The sequence below is a fragment of the Anser brachyrhynchus genome (genome assembly GCF_964034855.1).
Source record: "Anser brachyrhynchus genome assembly, chromosome: Z".
In the NCBI taxonomy this organism is placed as follows: Eukaryota; Metazoa; Chordata; class Aves; order Anseriformes; family Anatidae; genus Anser; species Anser brachyrhynchus.
This window is the reverse complement of record NC_137697.1, coordinates 34,577,443-34,592,897: the sequence shown is the minus strand read 5'-3', so window position 1 is coordinate 34,592,897 and position 15,455 is coordinate 34,577,443. Positions and strand designations below refer to the sequence as shown.

At 42.5% G+C, this 15,455-nt stretch overlaps 1 protein-coding gene across 2 annotated transcripts in view; it reads right to left on the bottom strand.

Annotated features, from left to right (window-relative positions):
* CEMIP2 (cell migration inducing hyaluronidase 2) overlaps positions 1-15,158 on the bottom strand; it is a 54,776-nt gene extending 39,618 nt beyond the window's left edge. The window contains exons 1-2 of one of the 2 annotated variants that reach the window (XM_080573478.1): positions 15,041-15,158; positions 10,262-10,390 (exon numbers count right to left, since the gene is read on the bottom strand). The gene's annotated coding sequence lies outside the window, so the exon portion shown is untranslated. Of the gene's footprint in view, positions 1-9,388; positions 9,622-10,261; positions 10,391-15,040 lie in introns of those variants that run through there. The other variant, XM_080573477.1, reaches the window with a different exon arrangement.
* Positions 15,159-15,455: the final 297 nt, after the last annotated feature.

Here is a 15,455-nt window from a genome sequence, read left to right as displayed (position 1 = left end):
TAAACTTGGCTAAAGTTTTCAGAAATGGTGTTTATCTACCTCACTGACAAACTGGCTATGTAGTGTTCATTATAATGTCAAACATATAGAGTTAACAGGTCTTTTAACTAATCAGTTATGCTGACTAAATCCAGAATGCTTATGCAAAGCTTTACTTTTACAACATAATTTTACCACAATTCTGTCTACTAAGGCCTATTTAGACTGCTACCACTCTAAAGAAAAAAAAAAAAGTCACTCATTGCAACACACTGAAAACATTTGTGTTATATTTCAAACATATTTTGTCTTATATGTTATAAAGCATTCAGCCCTATTTGCAACCCCCATTTTCCAAACTGTAAAAATTTTCTAACTACTCCATTCAAGTGGTAACACTGGTCACCCCCAAGGATGGGTGGAAAATAGACTGCAGAGGCACATTTTTCCCCATTACAAAATAAAAATAACGAAAACAGCCATAATGAGATACTTAGCACAATCAAAAATTTTACCATATAATTTTCCATTACAAGAGGAGTAACCATTTCAACACTTCCTTCCCTCTTCCTGTGTCATTTGAAGTTCTCTAGATGAATTTTATCCTGCAGAGCAGCTACTGACTTTTCTTTTAAATTAAGACACACATTAAGATAATCTGATTCATATTGTTGACTTATTTCCACTGTGGAAGTTTTCAGATAGCATCAAACAAACGCACGTGAAGTAGATAGCTATATAATCAGTAGTGCCCTAGAGAGTGAGGCTATTTGGTTGTACAGATACAGTTTAACCAAAACGCAGGGGCTGGGGGAAAGAAAAAAAAAAGTTTTAACTATTTAAAAACACATTTTCTTTCAAGTTCCCAACCACCTGAGTTTTTCTACATAGAACTTTTTCTTTCTCCACCTACAACTAAGGTTTCCCATTTCCCTTTGACCTGTGCCTATGTTATGCTCCTTTAAAAAAGAAGGCAAAAAAGGGTTTGAATGAAAGGAGCCCCCATACAATCAAAGCCACGAGACCAGACTGGCCTATCTCCAGGACCTCCTAGCCCCACAGAAAAACAAGTCCTCACAAGGAGCTCCACGATTTAGGTATCTCCCCTCGGTAGCACAGCCCTGGACAAGAAAACCACAACTTTTACAACCCTACATGGTGAGTTGTGTCACTGCCATGACACGGAATTTTGTTTTGCAGCTTGCTGCAGTGATTTCACTAAAAGTTAAGTTTTTACAAAATACACAGCTAGTTGTAGAGAATTCCGTCTGCACAAACCTGATACCCATTTTTCACCACAGCTTTTACTTGGGGACATGTAAGTACGTGGTTCCAGCTAACTAATACCAGTGAAACTTCAAATATGCTGATTCAGCTAGAAGATGACAGCTGCTTCAGCCCACCATGTTCTCATTACCACCTCTGTGCTGGGAAGCTAGACACATTTGCATGCCATCCTTCTGCAAGACCAGCACTACTCCACACAACCCAGGCTTCTGCTCACGCACCCCTTAACACCACATCGGCAAGCAGGTAAGTACTTCTCGTATTCATCAGGCCAGACAATCTAGCTTAAACCACTCTAAAAGAATACAAAACAAAACCAGTTTATTGCTCAACAGAAGCAGCAATTACCTGCAAGCTTGTTTCTGTCAACAGAGCACCTGACCTGTGCTGACAGCAAACCCCAAAGTGCCGCCGAGCAGGCTGCAACATCTCCGCTCTCCTCACATGTTCCTTCACCCCTTTCAACTTGTGCCACTACCATACACCTAAATGAACCGACATTGTCCCATACTGGCAAAAAATAGAAATGTATTCACTGTACAAAGCACAGGATAACAACTGACTCTCCTGAAGCCAGAAGAGAGTGGCATGCTTATCTGTTACTCAGGAGGGGGCTGGTTTCCTGAACAGGAACTGGATTATTCTACACCTTTCACGAGGCAGTTCAAAACATCATCTGAAACTACCCAAAAAGTGAGAAATGATTCTGTGAAATACACCAAGACATTTCACACATCTGTTGTGAAATGCGTAGCACAGCAACATGTCAGATGTGCTCTAACACTCCTTCACCATTGCATCTTCTCAAAACTTTGTAAGTAAGTAAGCTTACTTCTACATAGTGGAAATAAATTAATGCTTCCTTTTAAGTATATTTTAAGGATGCATAGTTAACAGGTCTTAAGTATTCTTAAACAGAAAAGAAGCTAGAAGAAACCCCAAACTTTTGTTGCTGTTGGCTATTAAACACTAGCAGTTGCATGCTGACCTATTAATACAGCACTTAATCTCAGAGTATGTAACTGTCATTAAGAAAAGGACCAGGAAAGGGTAAGAGAAACCCACACACATCAAGAATATTATTTCCCTTTCTAACACAGTGCCACGTTGGTCACTGCTGCTTTCTTGGCAAAGGGACTCGTCTGGTGTGAGGTGCTCAAGAAGGGTAAGAAGTCTGTATCAAAGTTCCTGAGTAGCTATAATTTCTGAACACAACGTGGTATAAACTACTGAAGTACAATGAGCACGGCCTTTACAAGCCTCCAGGTTGGCCATTAACTGCTAGGGATACCAATTTCAGGAAAATATTTCAAATGCCTCAGAAGTCCCCAGTTCAACAAATCTTAAGCTTTCCCTTATGAAAAAAGATAGTCCCTAATAGGCACATGTGGGTGTCCACATGCTCTGCCCTGTTGTTTCACATTTTATTCCACTGCCTTGTTTTGAAATTATGCCTATTCATTGTTATAACAGGCAGCATGTTTATAGGAAACTACTTTTCCATCATGAAGTGCAAAAGCTGGAAGGAATATTTGCACAGTAAAACTAACAGAGTTATGTAGCTGTGGGAAATCACAATGTTTACAAAATCCCAACTAAATAAACTGCAAAAGCAGTAGATGACTTCTATCACACATACTACTTGCCGCACACCACCACTGAGTCTTCTCTCTCGCCTAGCAGTTTCAGAAGAAGTTCAGAGGAATAACAGCAATGGCCAGTGAGAAAAGGTTACAAATACATTACAAGGTAATAATTACAAAACTTTGTCCAAAATGAATCACACTGACCCAGCTTTTCTGAATTTGTTGTGTAGTGACTTAATTGTACTGGTTTGGGTTTTTGTTTTGTTTTTTGACACACAGAAAATGCACAAGATCAGATTGATACACAAGCACTAATCAAACTGAGGAACACATTTTCAAAAATAAAGTCTTTCCAAAGTACCATAGATCAAGACACAGAAGTACAAGCATGAATAACATCTATAGTGTAAGACAAGGTCCACAGATAAAAGCCATCTTTACCACTTGCTCTAGTAAAATCTTTTAAGCATACAAGTCCTTCTCTGGTTCAGATGTTCCAATGCTGTTCCAAATTCAGAATTCCAAAGCTGTATACAAGTAGGAGACAGTTATATATGTTTCTGGTGATATGCAAAACAACTCAATTACTATCCATGGATTAGAAAGGATGTTGGGACAGAGGAAGGGGAAGGTAGAAAAGCTTGGTTCCCAAGGGAAGGAGACAGGTAATTTGTAGTCTGTGGAATACGCGTTTGACTGTGGGAATGAATATGAAATTATGGCATGTCAGCTGAAACCACTCATGTTTATGGCTTACGACATAGAGGAGAGCCATGAATTTAGTTCCTGGCTTCTTCTGAAGGTGTTTGGTAGACCACCCTTAAGGTTGAGGGCTGAAAAATCAGAGGTGAAGTGTCTTTTTTTTTTTTTTCCCTCTACAAGAAGCGTTTCCTCCCTCCAATGATAATTGGGCATGCTTTTGTCTCGTATCAGCAGTTTTTGTGAATGAGCTCTGCAATAGTCACTTGGTTTTACTCACATAATTGCCAGGAGAGCACTTGACACAGCAGATAAAATACCTAACTTTTCAGAAAGCTCATGTACAAAGTTCAGGGATCCTCGTGGTTTTGAGACTGCAGGGATACGTCTGTCTTCTCTGATTCCTGGACACCAAACACTCTCCTGTAAGCACTCACCTGTTCCTGACAGATGTCAAGAGACAGCTATTTTTGGTTTGCTATAATACCTTTGTAACATCTTTAGATCTTGCCCTCTGAGACAAGGAAACAATAGCCAGAAGCCATGGCATTGAAATGGTGGTCCATATATTTAAAATCATGCCATAACACTTCCAGCAACTTCAATTTTGTTCCCTTTGTTTCTGTTTGACATGGTTAATCTTTATAAATCATTTACAGATTGGGGAACTCAGTTCTGTTTTCCATTCATTGTTTAGACAATAGAATGTTTGGGTGGAGGAAATTTTTCAGAAACCTTTTTTTAAATTTGTATCCAAGTGAATCTACCAATGTTTCTATTACAGAGGATCCCACTCGGTACACCAGGACAGACTTCACGCCTGCTGAAAACAGACGACACGAAGGGAATCATTTTTACTGTGTTTCTCATTCTCAGAAAGGAAAGCTTTAATAATTTGCACAAGAGATCAAAAGTGGAGATTCGCATTTTAATCACACATCTGTCATTAGCTTGCTGCGTGAGTCACAGTTCATTTAGGCCCCAAGCCTGTAACATGAGGAAAAATGGTCACAGGGACATTGTGAGGCTTAGTTTACAGAACACTTAGGTCTCCCACAGCTCAGCAATGCATCCCAGTACAAGCCTAATTTTAAGCAAATAAATAGCTCTGTTTAAGTCAACAGCATCTATGTGAAAGTAACTGATTCGCAGCATTCACCTGAAGAAGATGGTAGGGGAAAAAAAAAAGGAAAAAACTACTACTTATCGTACTGATGATAAGTTGTCTTTGCAGATATTTGCAGTATCTGGAAGAACACAAATCCAATCACAAACCACTACATCTTAGGGCTTTACAAAAAAAATCTATATAATAGTAATACACTTTCAGAGAAGTAAGGTCCAGCTCTGGCACTACTGCAAATGACTGATGAAATAGATTTTTGGCCTTCCGGAGGAGAGTAAGATTAAATATCTAATTCCTTCTAGTCCAGTATTATGGCTGAAAAGCCCTTATTAGAAAAAAAAATAAAACACATTATAAACAAATATGACAGCACAGAATGTAGAAGGCAGTGAGGAAGGTCAAATGCCACATTTAGCTTGGTCAGTAGCCACAAACATACATGCTCCAGGAAACTCCTCACTGTATTGCTAGAATCACTTAATGATCAGCGGCATATCATATTTAAATTATATCTAACGCACTGATCAGTATCATAAAATGTTCTTTTCCACAACACTATACACATTTCTTCCTTCCTCCTCCTGGTTCTTTGTACTTATGCTGGTTTTCCTTTTTGCTAAAGCTCCAAAGTCTTTTTTTTTTTTTCCCCAAACTAACTCACATTTCAGTAACTTATGTCATCCCTTGCTTTGATTACTCAAAGGATTCTCTCTGCAATTTTTTTTAATTGTGCATCAGCTACAAAGTAGACAATGCTGCAATGCTGGTTGAGAAGTTGCCATCCATCGGCTGCATTGGTGTAGCTGCACACCCACATTCTTTCAGAGTTGCCTTGCATTTCTATGAGCCAAGGAGTTTGCATTAAGAGATGATTAAGCTAAGAATTCCAAATCACATCCACTGACCAAGCAAATGTGACATCAGCACCTCTTAGCTGTTAGATCCCCCAGAAGATTCTTCATCCTGTAAAAAGATCACTAAGAGGGTATATGACAGAGGTCCATGCAGTCAGCAGCAGCACAGAGAATACAAATGACTCTTCTAATGGGGGAAAAAAAAAAAAAAAAGCAGATGAGAAGTTTTTGAACTTGATTCAGTACTGGATGAAGAATTTGTATAGGTTCAGAAAGCAACAGAATTACAGATGAGAAGCCAGTCAAGGATTGTTACACAAAGAATAGCTTAGAAAGTCCTTGAGATTCAAATTGTTGGAGGCTGGAAGCAGTAGTATCATTATGTAATATCTTTACCAGACATCTATTACTCATCACTGTCAGACAACAGGTAATTGTCTGGACACTTTTTCTGCCATTATAGGGCCATTCTTCTACTAAGCTTTAAAATCTCATTTAAACACCTTGTGCCCCTACTTTTCCAAAAATCACCTCTTGCTCTAAGGGCAAAAAAAGCCCTTAGCTCAGCCATTGTAATTGTCTGTTGATATCACAAGCATAAAATATAACTACCTGATGTCCTAAATTAACATGTCAGACTGGTAAATGGTAGCTGAAGCATGGGAACAGCTTCAATACTGCTACAGGATCGGTGGCCTCCAGCAGAAGGGTGGGGTAAATACCAGCTAAATCTGTGACATCCCAAAGCTCTACAGCTAACAGTCTTGCTACTGGTACAAGCTGAAGGGGTTTCCAGAGCTAAGCTAATGCATAGTAACCTGAATACGTCTGGATGCCAGCTTTTTAAGGTATCACAGGAGTCACAGAAATACACGAGCTGGGAGCCTGGTGAATAACATACCGTAATTTAAATTACCTGACATAAAATTTTTCCAAGGGACAATTTTTGAAAAGAAAAACATTCTCTATCACTTCCCATCTGTAAGAATCACAAGCAGAAATGGGATGTCAAATGGGATGTGTAAGAACAGAAGCAAGTCTCCAAAATGCAAAACAAAGACTTCTAAGCCACCATTAAGTATGCACTCTGCTGAGCTGCGCTCATATTTGGGATTACTGTGGTAAATTCCTTTCTAGAGAACTCCAAGAACTTTGCACCCAGCGGCCAAGCTTTGCAGTGTGCTGCTAGGTAGAGCTAGTCATTTCACATGACTACTCTACCTTTTTTTTTTCAGTCCCACGTGCCAAAAAAGATAGAAGAGCTACTAGTCTGTCCCTTTTTGTTAATGGATTTCACAACAAAGGAAGAAAATCAGATACAGGTCTTAAAGCATGCATTCTCTTCAGATACAGGTCTTAAAGCATGCATTCTCTAACGTCTTCAGTATTTCCTCTCCATATTGGCAAATTCAGCACTTTTTCTCCCTCACATCTTTCTTCAAGGTATATAGTTTTCTACTCCCTCCCCATTTCCTTTCCCAGTATTGCTGTTCCAGGAAAATACTTCTGTGGATTTCTGAATCCACATCTACAAACAATTCATTCCCATTTGTCTTGCCAAAAATATCTCCACTAAATCAACACCGAAATCCTTTTTTTTTTGTAAAAATAAGCTCAGAATGGCTTAGAATCAGAATGACTTAGAATCAAGATTAAGCATGACTTGATTCAAAACAAAAAACTGTAATTTAAACGTTACAGATTTTAATCTTGTTTTGACGTACACTTTAGACAATTCCAAAGAACTGCCTTGCTAACGCAAAGGATGAGCTTTGCCATTGTGCTCGTGTCACACAACTTCTGCCTATGCAGACAGGGAGACTGGCCAGGTGATTAGCTCCCACTGACTGCTGCCAACAGCTTTTGGGTCACAGAGCGGGGCAGGCAGGAGCTGAGGAGCAGGAGACCCCCAGCCAAGCTCCAGGGTATGGGTCTTCACGCCCACCGCCTCCCATGAGAGGCCAAACAACGCAGAGGCCTGGCGCCTGCCCGCGGAGCGGTGGCAAGGCGAGGCCTGGGGCTTCCCCATCTCCCACAGGTACAGCTGGCAGCGCTGAGCCACTGCACAACATCCCCGACATTCCCAGTGCCCGTCCTTCTTGCTTCATATGGAAGAAAAACGACACTGCTTCAACACCAAGGAGACGTACTGACTTCTTTTAGTTCATATTTTCTTGGGTATGTGGGCATCTATCTGCACCTTTCATGGTAAGGATGTCATGATCAAGAGTCTGAATCAGACTGGCCCCATGGTTTGTTCTTCAAGCTGCTAGGATTAGCAGATCTCATTCTGCCATATCTATTTTTATAATCATTCCTTAAAGGAAAAAATAACCTTTATGTTCCTCTGCCCCATGACCTGGTTTGTCAACTTGGAAGAAGTGTGATTTGTGCCACCAAATGGCAACTGTTCCAGTCATGGGACCAGTTATAGCTTGGAAACCTCTGGAGGATATAACAGGACCTGATTAAAAAAAAAAGAAAAACACATTTTTCCTACACTGGGGTCACCAACATCTGCTGTTTAGTGTGTCCACCCTCCAACAATTAGCAGTAAGTCTGATGAACAGGTTAAGAGCTCCCCATCAACCCTAGCCACTGTTAATGACATTCCTAATTAAAATAAACCTTATAGTCTGCCACCTACCTAATACCTACCTCTAGCAGCACTCACCACAACTAACCTTCAGATCAAACGCTAAGTTTCAGAAGGCACTTTGGCAACCTCGCTTTATCAAGGACCTCACAACAACCTCCCGTTTTCTGTTCTGTTGTAGTTGCTTCCCTCTTTCTCACTCTCCCCTTTCTTTTTTTTTTCCTCCTCCTCCTTTTTCCTTCACGAATCCCATTCATAGCTGGGGGTATTGCCTGTGCTTTACACAAAACTTACTCTTCTGGGCACTTTGCCCACAACACGCTCTCTGCTGGATGCTGAACTAGCAGGGAGAGGGCAAGAAAAACAAGCTAAATATTGCTCCCAACAAGCTCGACCTGGCAGAAGACCTCACGTTGCCAGAGGCAGCGCGCAGGATCCCTGCAGACAAAGCAGCCACACGCTCTGTAAGAACAAAGATGATCCTCTCCTGCTCCTCCCTACTGCTATCCAGGGGCCGTTTCACATCAGTAATGCAGGCACCACACTCCTACAAATCTTTTGCCGTGCTGCATCAAAACCGGGCTGATGCTACCCCAAAATTTCAAGTGCTGTTTTACCCACCTCAATTAATTAGCTTTGCAGCCCGGGACGCTATTTCGTTGTCATAACGACTAAGGGATATAAAGCCCCTTCGGTTTTAAAGAGACTCCACACCACTGGTTCAACCTTTAAAACATAACCGAGGGCGGCATCTCCGACACACAGCCCGGACTGAGCCGTGATGTAGCACAATTGTCACCGCACGCCCGCTTTCGTTAGGAGGGCTGAGAAATACAGCCCCCATTGCTGTTGCGGGGTGGCTTTTTTGTTTTCTCTTCCCCTCTCCCCCCCCCCACAGCCTTTGGGCAAGTACAGCGAGCCACGAGCCGGGAGGGCAGCCCGCAACCCAAACGCTGGGGGGACACACGACCCCTGCCCTGCCGCCGGCCCGAGGGGCAGCAGCGCGGCTCCCCGCACCACCTGCCGCCCTGCCCACACCTGCCGCCGGCCGCACGGACCCGGCACGGGGTCACCGGGGCCGGGCCGCTCCCTTCCCCTCCCCTTCCTTTCCCTTCCCTTCCCTTCCCTCCCCGCTGCCGGGAACAAAAGAGGCCGGTGCGGGGCGGCCGCCCGGCAGCGCGGCCCTCTCCCCCCGCTCCCTCTCTCCCCCCCCCCGGTCCCGGTCCCGGTGCCGGTGCCGGTGCCTCCCCCCCGCTCTCACCTGGGCCCGTCGCGTCGCGGCGGCGCGCTCAGGGCGGCGGCATGGCGCTCCCCACCCCGGACACGGCGGGCGAGCGGCCGCACGGCTGCTCGACACCCCCCGCGGCTCCCCGCCCCGGCTGCCGCCCTTACGCAACTGGCAGCGGCCGCCGACGGCGCAACCCCCCCGGGGGCGACGCTTCCCGGCCCCAAAAGGAGGCGGCTGCGCCCCTCCACCGCCGCCTCCTCCTCCTCCTCCTCCGTCCCGGCCCGCCCCCGGCACGGGGAGGAGCGGGGCCGAGCCGCCCGCCCCTCGCCCCGCCCGGCGCCGCGAGGGTACCTTGGGGGGGGGGGTGGTCGGCACCGCGACCCCCAGGAGCGGTAGCTAGGCGGTGGGGAGGGAGAGAGGTGCCGCGGGGTGCCCGAGCCCCCAAAATGCGGTGCAAAGGCGCAGGTGCTGGGGGGGGAGGTTGTAGCGGTGGTGGGGGTCCCTGCCGGGTGTGAGCGGCGGCAGCGAGGGGAGGCACAAACCCGCAGCAAGGGAGGGCGGCGAGAAGCGGGCGGGTACCAGCTGGTTTTCGTTCCGTTCAGGCTTAGGGAAACAGAGAGAATAAAGTTACTCACGCGTTTGGGCTTAAAGAAAATAAAGGTACTTACGTGAGCCGGTGCCCGGGCAGCCTCTGACCTGGGAAAAGAGCTAGCTGGAAAATCTGATTCTGGTTTCTGCATATATACACATGCCTGTATAAATGTATGGTCTGATTTGGACTACTATCAAACCAAAGCCCAAAATATTCTCGATTTTAAGGAACCGGTGCCCGCAGCTGTTCCCCAGCAAAGCACATCATCGGTCTGATGTAGAAACTCGGAGGGACTGAGGAGCTCCAGCACTTACCTTCGCTGGAGACCCGGAGCTCCAGGGCAGCCGCCCAGGTTGCTGGCTTTGATGTAGATCTGACAACGGGCTGCTCTTAAGTTTGGGACCTCCCACCGTTTCCAGTGCACTGAGGTTGGGCCAAACTCTCTACAAATCGGAAAGAAAAAAAAAAAAAAAAAAAAAGGAAGAAGGGAAAAAAAAAAAAAAAAAAAAAAGCCCTGATCAGATTCAAAATGCTTTGAATGAAACGGTTCCGGAAATACAGCCAACATTTTCCAACTTAATTATTTCCTTGGGAGAATTCCAGACAGCTGGGAACCAAGTGATAACTCATGCATATTCCTATAAACGCTGCCCCGTAACTTCAGTTCTAGCCATTTCTTCTTTGTTTACCGCTGAGCGCAGCCGGCCCGTGTTCGCGTGCAGCCCGAGGAGACATCTAGTGACTGAACCTCAAACTGCAAACCCAACCGGCCCGAAACCTCGGCGGTCGCCCTCGTTTCGGGGCCGAGGGGCGAGGGCTCCTGGCCACCCGCCACCGTCCAGTGGCCACCATCCATCGAGGAGGCCGATTTCAGGCCGCCCCCTTCGTGACCGAGGTCTGGAGCAGCGCGGTGCTGCACAGATTTGTCTGCAGAGAAGCGGGACAGGCTGGGGCAATTCCTAACTTGCAGTAAACCACGGCGAAGGAAGCCCTTGGGTATATGAATAAGGCGTTTTCATCTCCCTTTGATCACGCCTTTGTCTTCTTTAGCTTAACTTTTTTTTAATGCCCGGGAGCGCAATCCTTTTAACACGTGCGACTGTAAATCTTTGCCTCGTTTCAACAAATGCACACACAAACTGAGCATTCACATTTGCCAGTGACTTTAGTTTTGAAGACCAAGCCAAACTGACGGCAGCTAATCTTTGTTTAATGTGAAGTTCAAATATTTCAGCTGGAAAGCAAATGTCCATTTTAAAATAAAACAAAACAAAATCTGCACTGCACTGGACATCTATTCTACACATGTACTACTGTGCTTGCCCATGAAACGCACATGCTCAATTATTAATTCAGTTGTCTATTTGGATGGGCAATTGTGTTCATACACAGTGAAACAGTAGCAAATTAATACTTGGTGTACTCTTTTTACTGAATGGACTTTTATTTTTTTTTTTAGCATGTGTCTGACATCCTGAAAACCACTTTTACATCAAAACACTCCTTCAGTTATCTTTCTTCATATATTCCTGAACTATTCCTTGAGAATGCCAAGTGAAACAGAACTGCTTATCCATTGGAAACTGCTTATCCTTTATCAGAACAGCACTGCTTATCCATTGGAAAGATATGGGTCCAAGACCAGAAAGAACCATTTACTTCTTATACGCTTCTTCAGACTGCTGATCAACATTCCCAGTCCGGGGTGTGCAAAGATCTCGTTTCAGTGATATATGGGTAGATGTTTGTTGGTACTCACTGTGTGGGGGCAAAAAGTAGAAACACTTCTACATACATGAGGTAATCCGAAGCTAAATGCATTGTGTTATATATACATATATTTTAAATGACACACACACATGCTTCTCGTTAACCTGACTCAAATCACAAATATCTGTCAACTGTAAAAACAGTAGATCAATTACAGAATGGAATTATCACCTAACAGCTACAGTTTCCAAAAGTGATGGTTACATGTGGATGTAACAGTAACCTAAACCCCTAAGTATGTGAAAGATTGGATTTGCAAGATTACCTGGCTGTTTGAAATCTCGGTATCAAACCCAAATGGTGCACTGAAGCATTGCGTCTACATCTGGCATGACTTCTTCCCTCACACTGCTTTGGGTTTAAGCAGACAAATCCTTGTGTCAAAAGTATATCGCAAACCTTAAAAATACCAAAAGGCAGATTTGAAAGAGGCCATTGATGTGGTGACCATGGTCTGATGATTTCAAAATAAGTAAGGAAGCCACCTTTTGTATTTCTAAGCAAAAATAAATTCTAGTGGACTGGGGGGTCAGTGGTAAGTGTGTCCAGTTACCATTCAAAATCAGGGCCTAACTCTGAATTCCTATCCAGATCCTTGTGATTCAGAAAATTTTGCTTTTGTTGGTGTACTGCAGGTAAGAGAACAAACATACATATTTCTTTCCTTGTTAAGCCTTTCTGGCACTCATCCCGGGTACTCTGTGGTAATACCTTTTCCATATAGTAGCTGTGTTTTAAATTATCATACTAAACACATGTATTTTTAATTACCTCTCTGGGAGTTTAACATATTGTGTGGCAAAGAAAAGTGAGATTCCTGAAATAAAACAAAGGCTGCCTAGGCTGAAGAGGTTTGCTGTTGGTAAACTCCTGCTCCTCCATTGAAATGCTGTGCTTCAACCAAAGCTAGCAGCAGTTAACAAGATGTAATGACAGCTTAAAATAGAAGATGAAAGCGTTTAAATTGCACACTAGAGGAATGCTTAGATCTGTAACCAGGTTTTAGGAGGGAGTAGTTTCAGTGTGTCTTCTTGTGTCATAGTGTATTACAATTCCCCTCTGACATTTCCACCTTGTAGTCTTCCCTTCCCACTGAAGGACCGTGCCATTTTGTTAATTCACGTCAGAACAAAGCCACTTAGCACTCAGCTCTCTTTTTGCAGGTCTGTGAGAAAGTGTGAAGAAAGTCTTACTAGAGACTTCATTTATTACTACTGAAATTAATAGCATTAAAAACAGACAGCAAAAACCTGTGTCATGTGGCGAACATAACAAGGCTTCAGACTCTGCTCTGTGTGCTTCAAGGATTTCACAGACCTCCCTAAAGCTTCCCCTAATCGATCCACTGAGTTGAGTTCTATCAAAACCCTACCTTTCATTCTGCCTCTTCACTTCAGATGTTACCAACAATTTTACAGCAGAGAAACACATTGGAATTTCAAGATTCTGGGTTGTATAGAGATCAGAAAGTGTTGAAAGCCAACAAGAAAAAATGAGATATTTTTTTTCTTTTGTCTTTTAAATGTTATACTCTGTAAGCAGACACTGACAGTGAACCAGCAGAATCATTTCAAAACTCCTGTTAATGATGGGAGCATAGGCTGCAATGAAGGTTGAAAGGAGGATTTGTGAACTGGGATTTTAAAGAAAGGTTGGAGACAACTATGAGGACCAAATGAGAATAGGCTGAGTAGCCAGACATATATAGCAGAAAAACATAGAGGGAAAGCGAGGGGAGGGGAGGGAGATATGGCTGTATTTTGTCTTCCATAATTCTGTAAATTACAGTTTGGAAAATACAAAATGCAAACTCATATTGCATTAATTTTTAATATCATCTCAGTAAAAGTCACAATTCTTACCAAAGCTATCCATACGCTGAGTAGTCTCACACCAAGAAGTAATTACAATGATTTTTTTCCGCTGTGTTTGCATTTTGGTTCAATGTGACTTAAAAGATTTAATCTGACTGTCTTCTGTATTTAAATATTTTCCATGGGAAGGCTTTTCTTTGAAGGTCTCCACCTTCCAAGTCACTTCAATATTTATTTCAATGTGATTAGGGTTGATATGTAATGCCAAAAATACTAGGCAACTGCAGTAGTAAATTTGGCTTACATTTAATGGAAACTGATTGTTAAATGAGCTACTGGTAACCCTAAGGGCTATTTGGTCCTGTCTGCCTGTTTGATCAAGAAATGGAAACAAAATGTAACCAGAAAAACTACTAGTCTAGTCAATCCAAGGAGAGTCCAGTCTGGAGTGCTGTGCTCTTAAACCAAAAGCTGCAGTCTACAGATCTTTACATATCTGTTATATTTTTTTGATAATTATGGGGTATGAGCTCTTATATTTCATAATCCATAAAGCAGACTAAAAATCATTAAATGCATTATCTCCTACAAGTTGCCTGCCAGAATTTAGTGAGACTATTTGGAATATCTATGACTGTGTTTCATCTCATGCATTTAACATTATCACTTTATTGCATTTCTACATGCATAATTAATAATAATAATGCAGAACATGCATAATATTTCTGTGCCATAAATATATGTCCTGAGTTTTTGGGGGGTCTAATTTTGTGTTTAGTAGACAACAATTTTAGTTAACGTACTGAGAAATTTACAAAAGGAAGAGCAGAACACGAAACCCAGATTTCTGATCCTCACTCACATTGGCAGATATATACAATACAGCAGATACACACACACACACACAAATGTGTTGTCTTAATCTTGGAGAAAGAAGGAAAGTCTGGCTTCCACTGTTGAGAAATCTATTATAAATGTTTTGCATGTATATTTAAGAATTACATATCTGATTGAAGGCACAGTATAAATATCTAGAAGTAGAAATGCTCAGGAACATCAGATAACTAAAAAGCATTCATAAATACTTCCAGAAAAAAAGGGAAAAAAAAAGCTATAACACTTCTAAAGCATTCCCAAACACAAGTGTAAAAGCTGTATTTGCAGGTAATCCATTTCATCCAAGAAGAGACATATGCAGGTAAGATACTTTTTGTATCTTTGAAAAACTAACAATTAAATTGCAACCTTAGGACACCAAGGGAAGGTACATTCCCATGGCATAAAACAGAGGTTTAAAACAAAGCTTCCATCACACAGTGCAAAACAGATCTCTTGTACAATATAATTTACTATTGCAAATCTTTGTGCACAGCTTTGGGCTCTAAACTCCAATATGCATTCAGGCCATAGTCCTCAAAATTATACTCTTTTTATTAAAAAAGACTTCTCTAAAACTGCATGAAAACACATTTGATGCACTTTTTAGTAATACCATAGAATAATACTTACCTTGTATTGTATCAAAGCAATCATATGCCTACGTAAAACTGGAGGGGTTTATTTCCAGTAAATTTTCAGTTTTCTGTCAACACAGTATGTCACCAAATGGCTGACTGAACCTTTTTTCCTTTTGGGAAAGAACAAATACAAAGGCTAATTACTGTTACAGGAAAAGTTATCTGTTGGGTTCCCTGCATAGGATATCATCCTGACCTTTTGTTTTTTTACAAAAACAGGAATTGAAGTGTCTCATATGAATGACAGCCAAATGTAAAAACAAGAAGTATTTGACCATCAGAAATGAGTCCCTTGATTCTCTGATGTGCATTTGCAGTGCTGCAAAACACAGTTCATTTAAAACAACAGAGAATTCAGGTTGACATACTCAGTAATTGTAAAACACATGCCACTTCTTTGAAGTCAG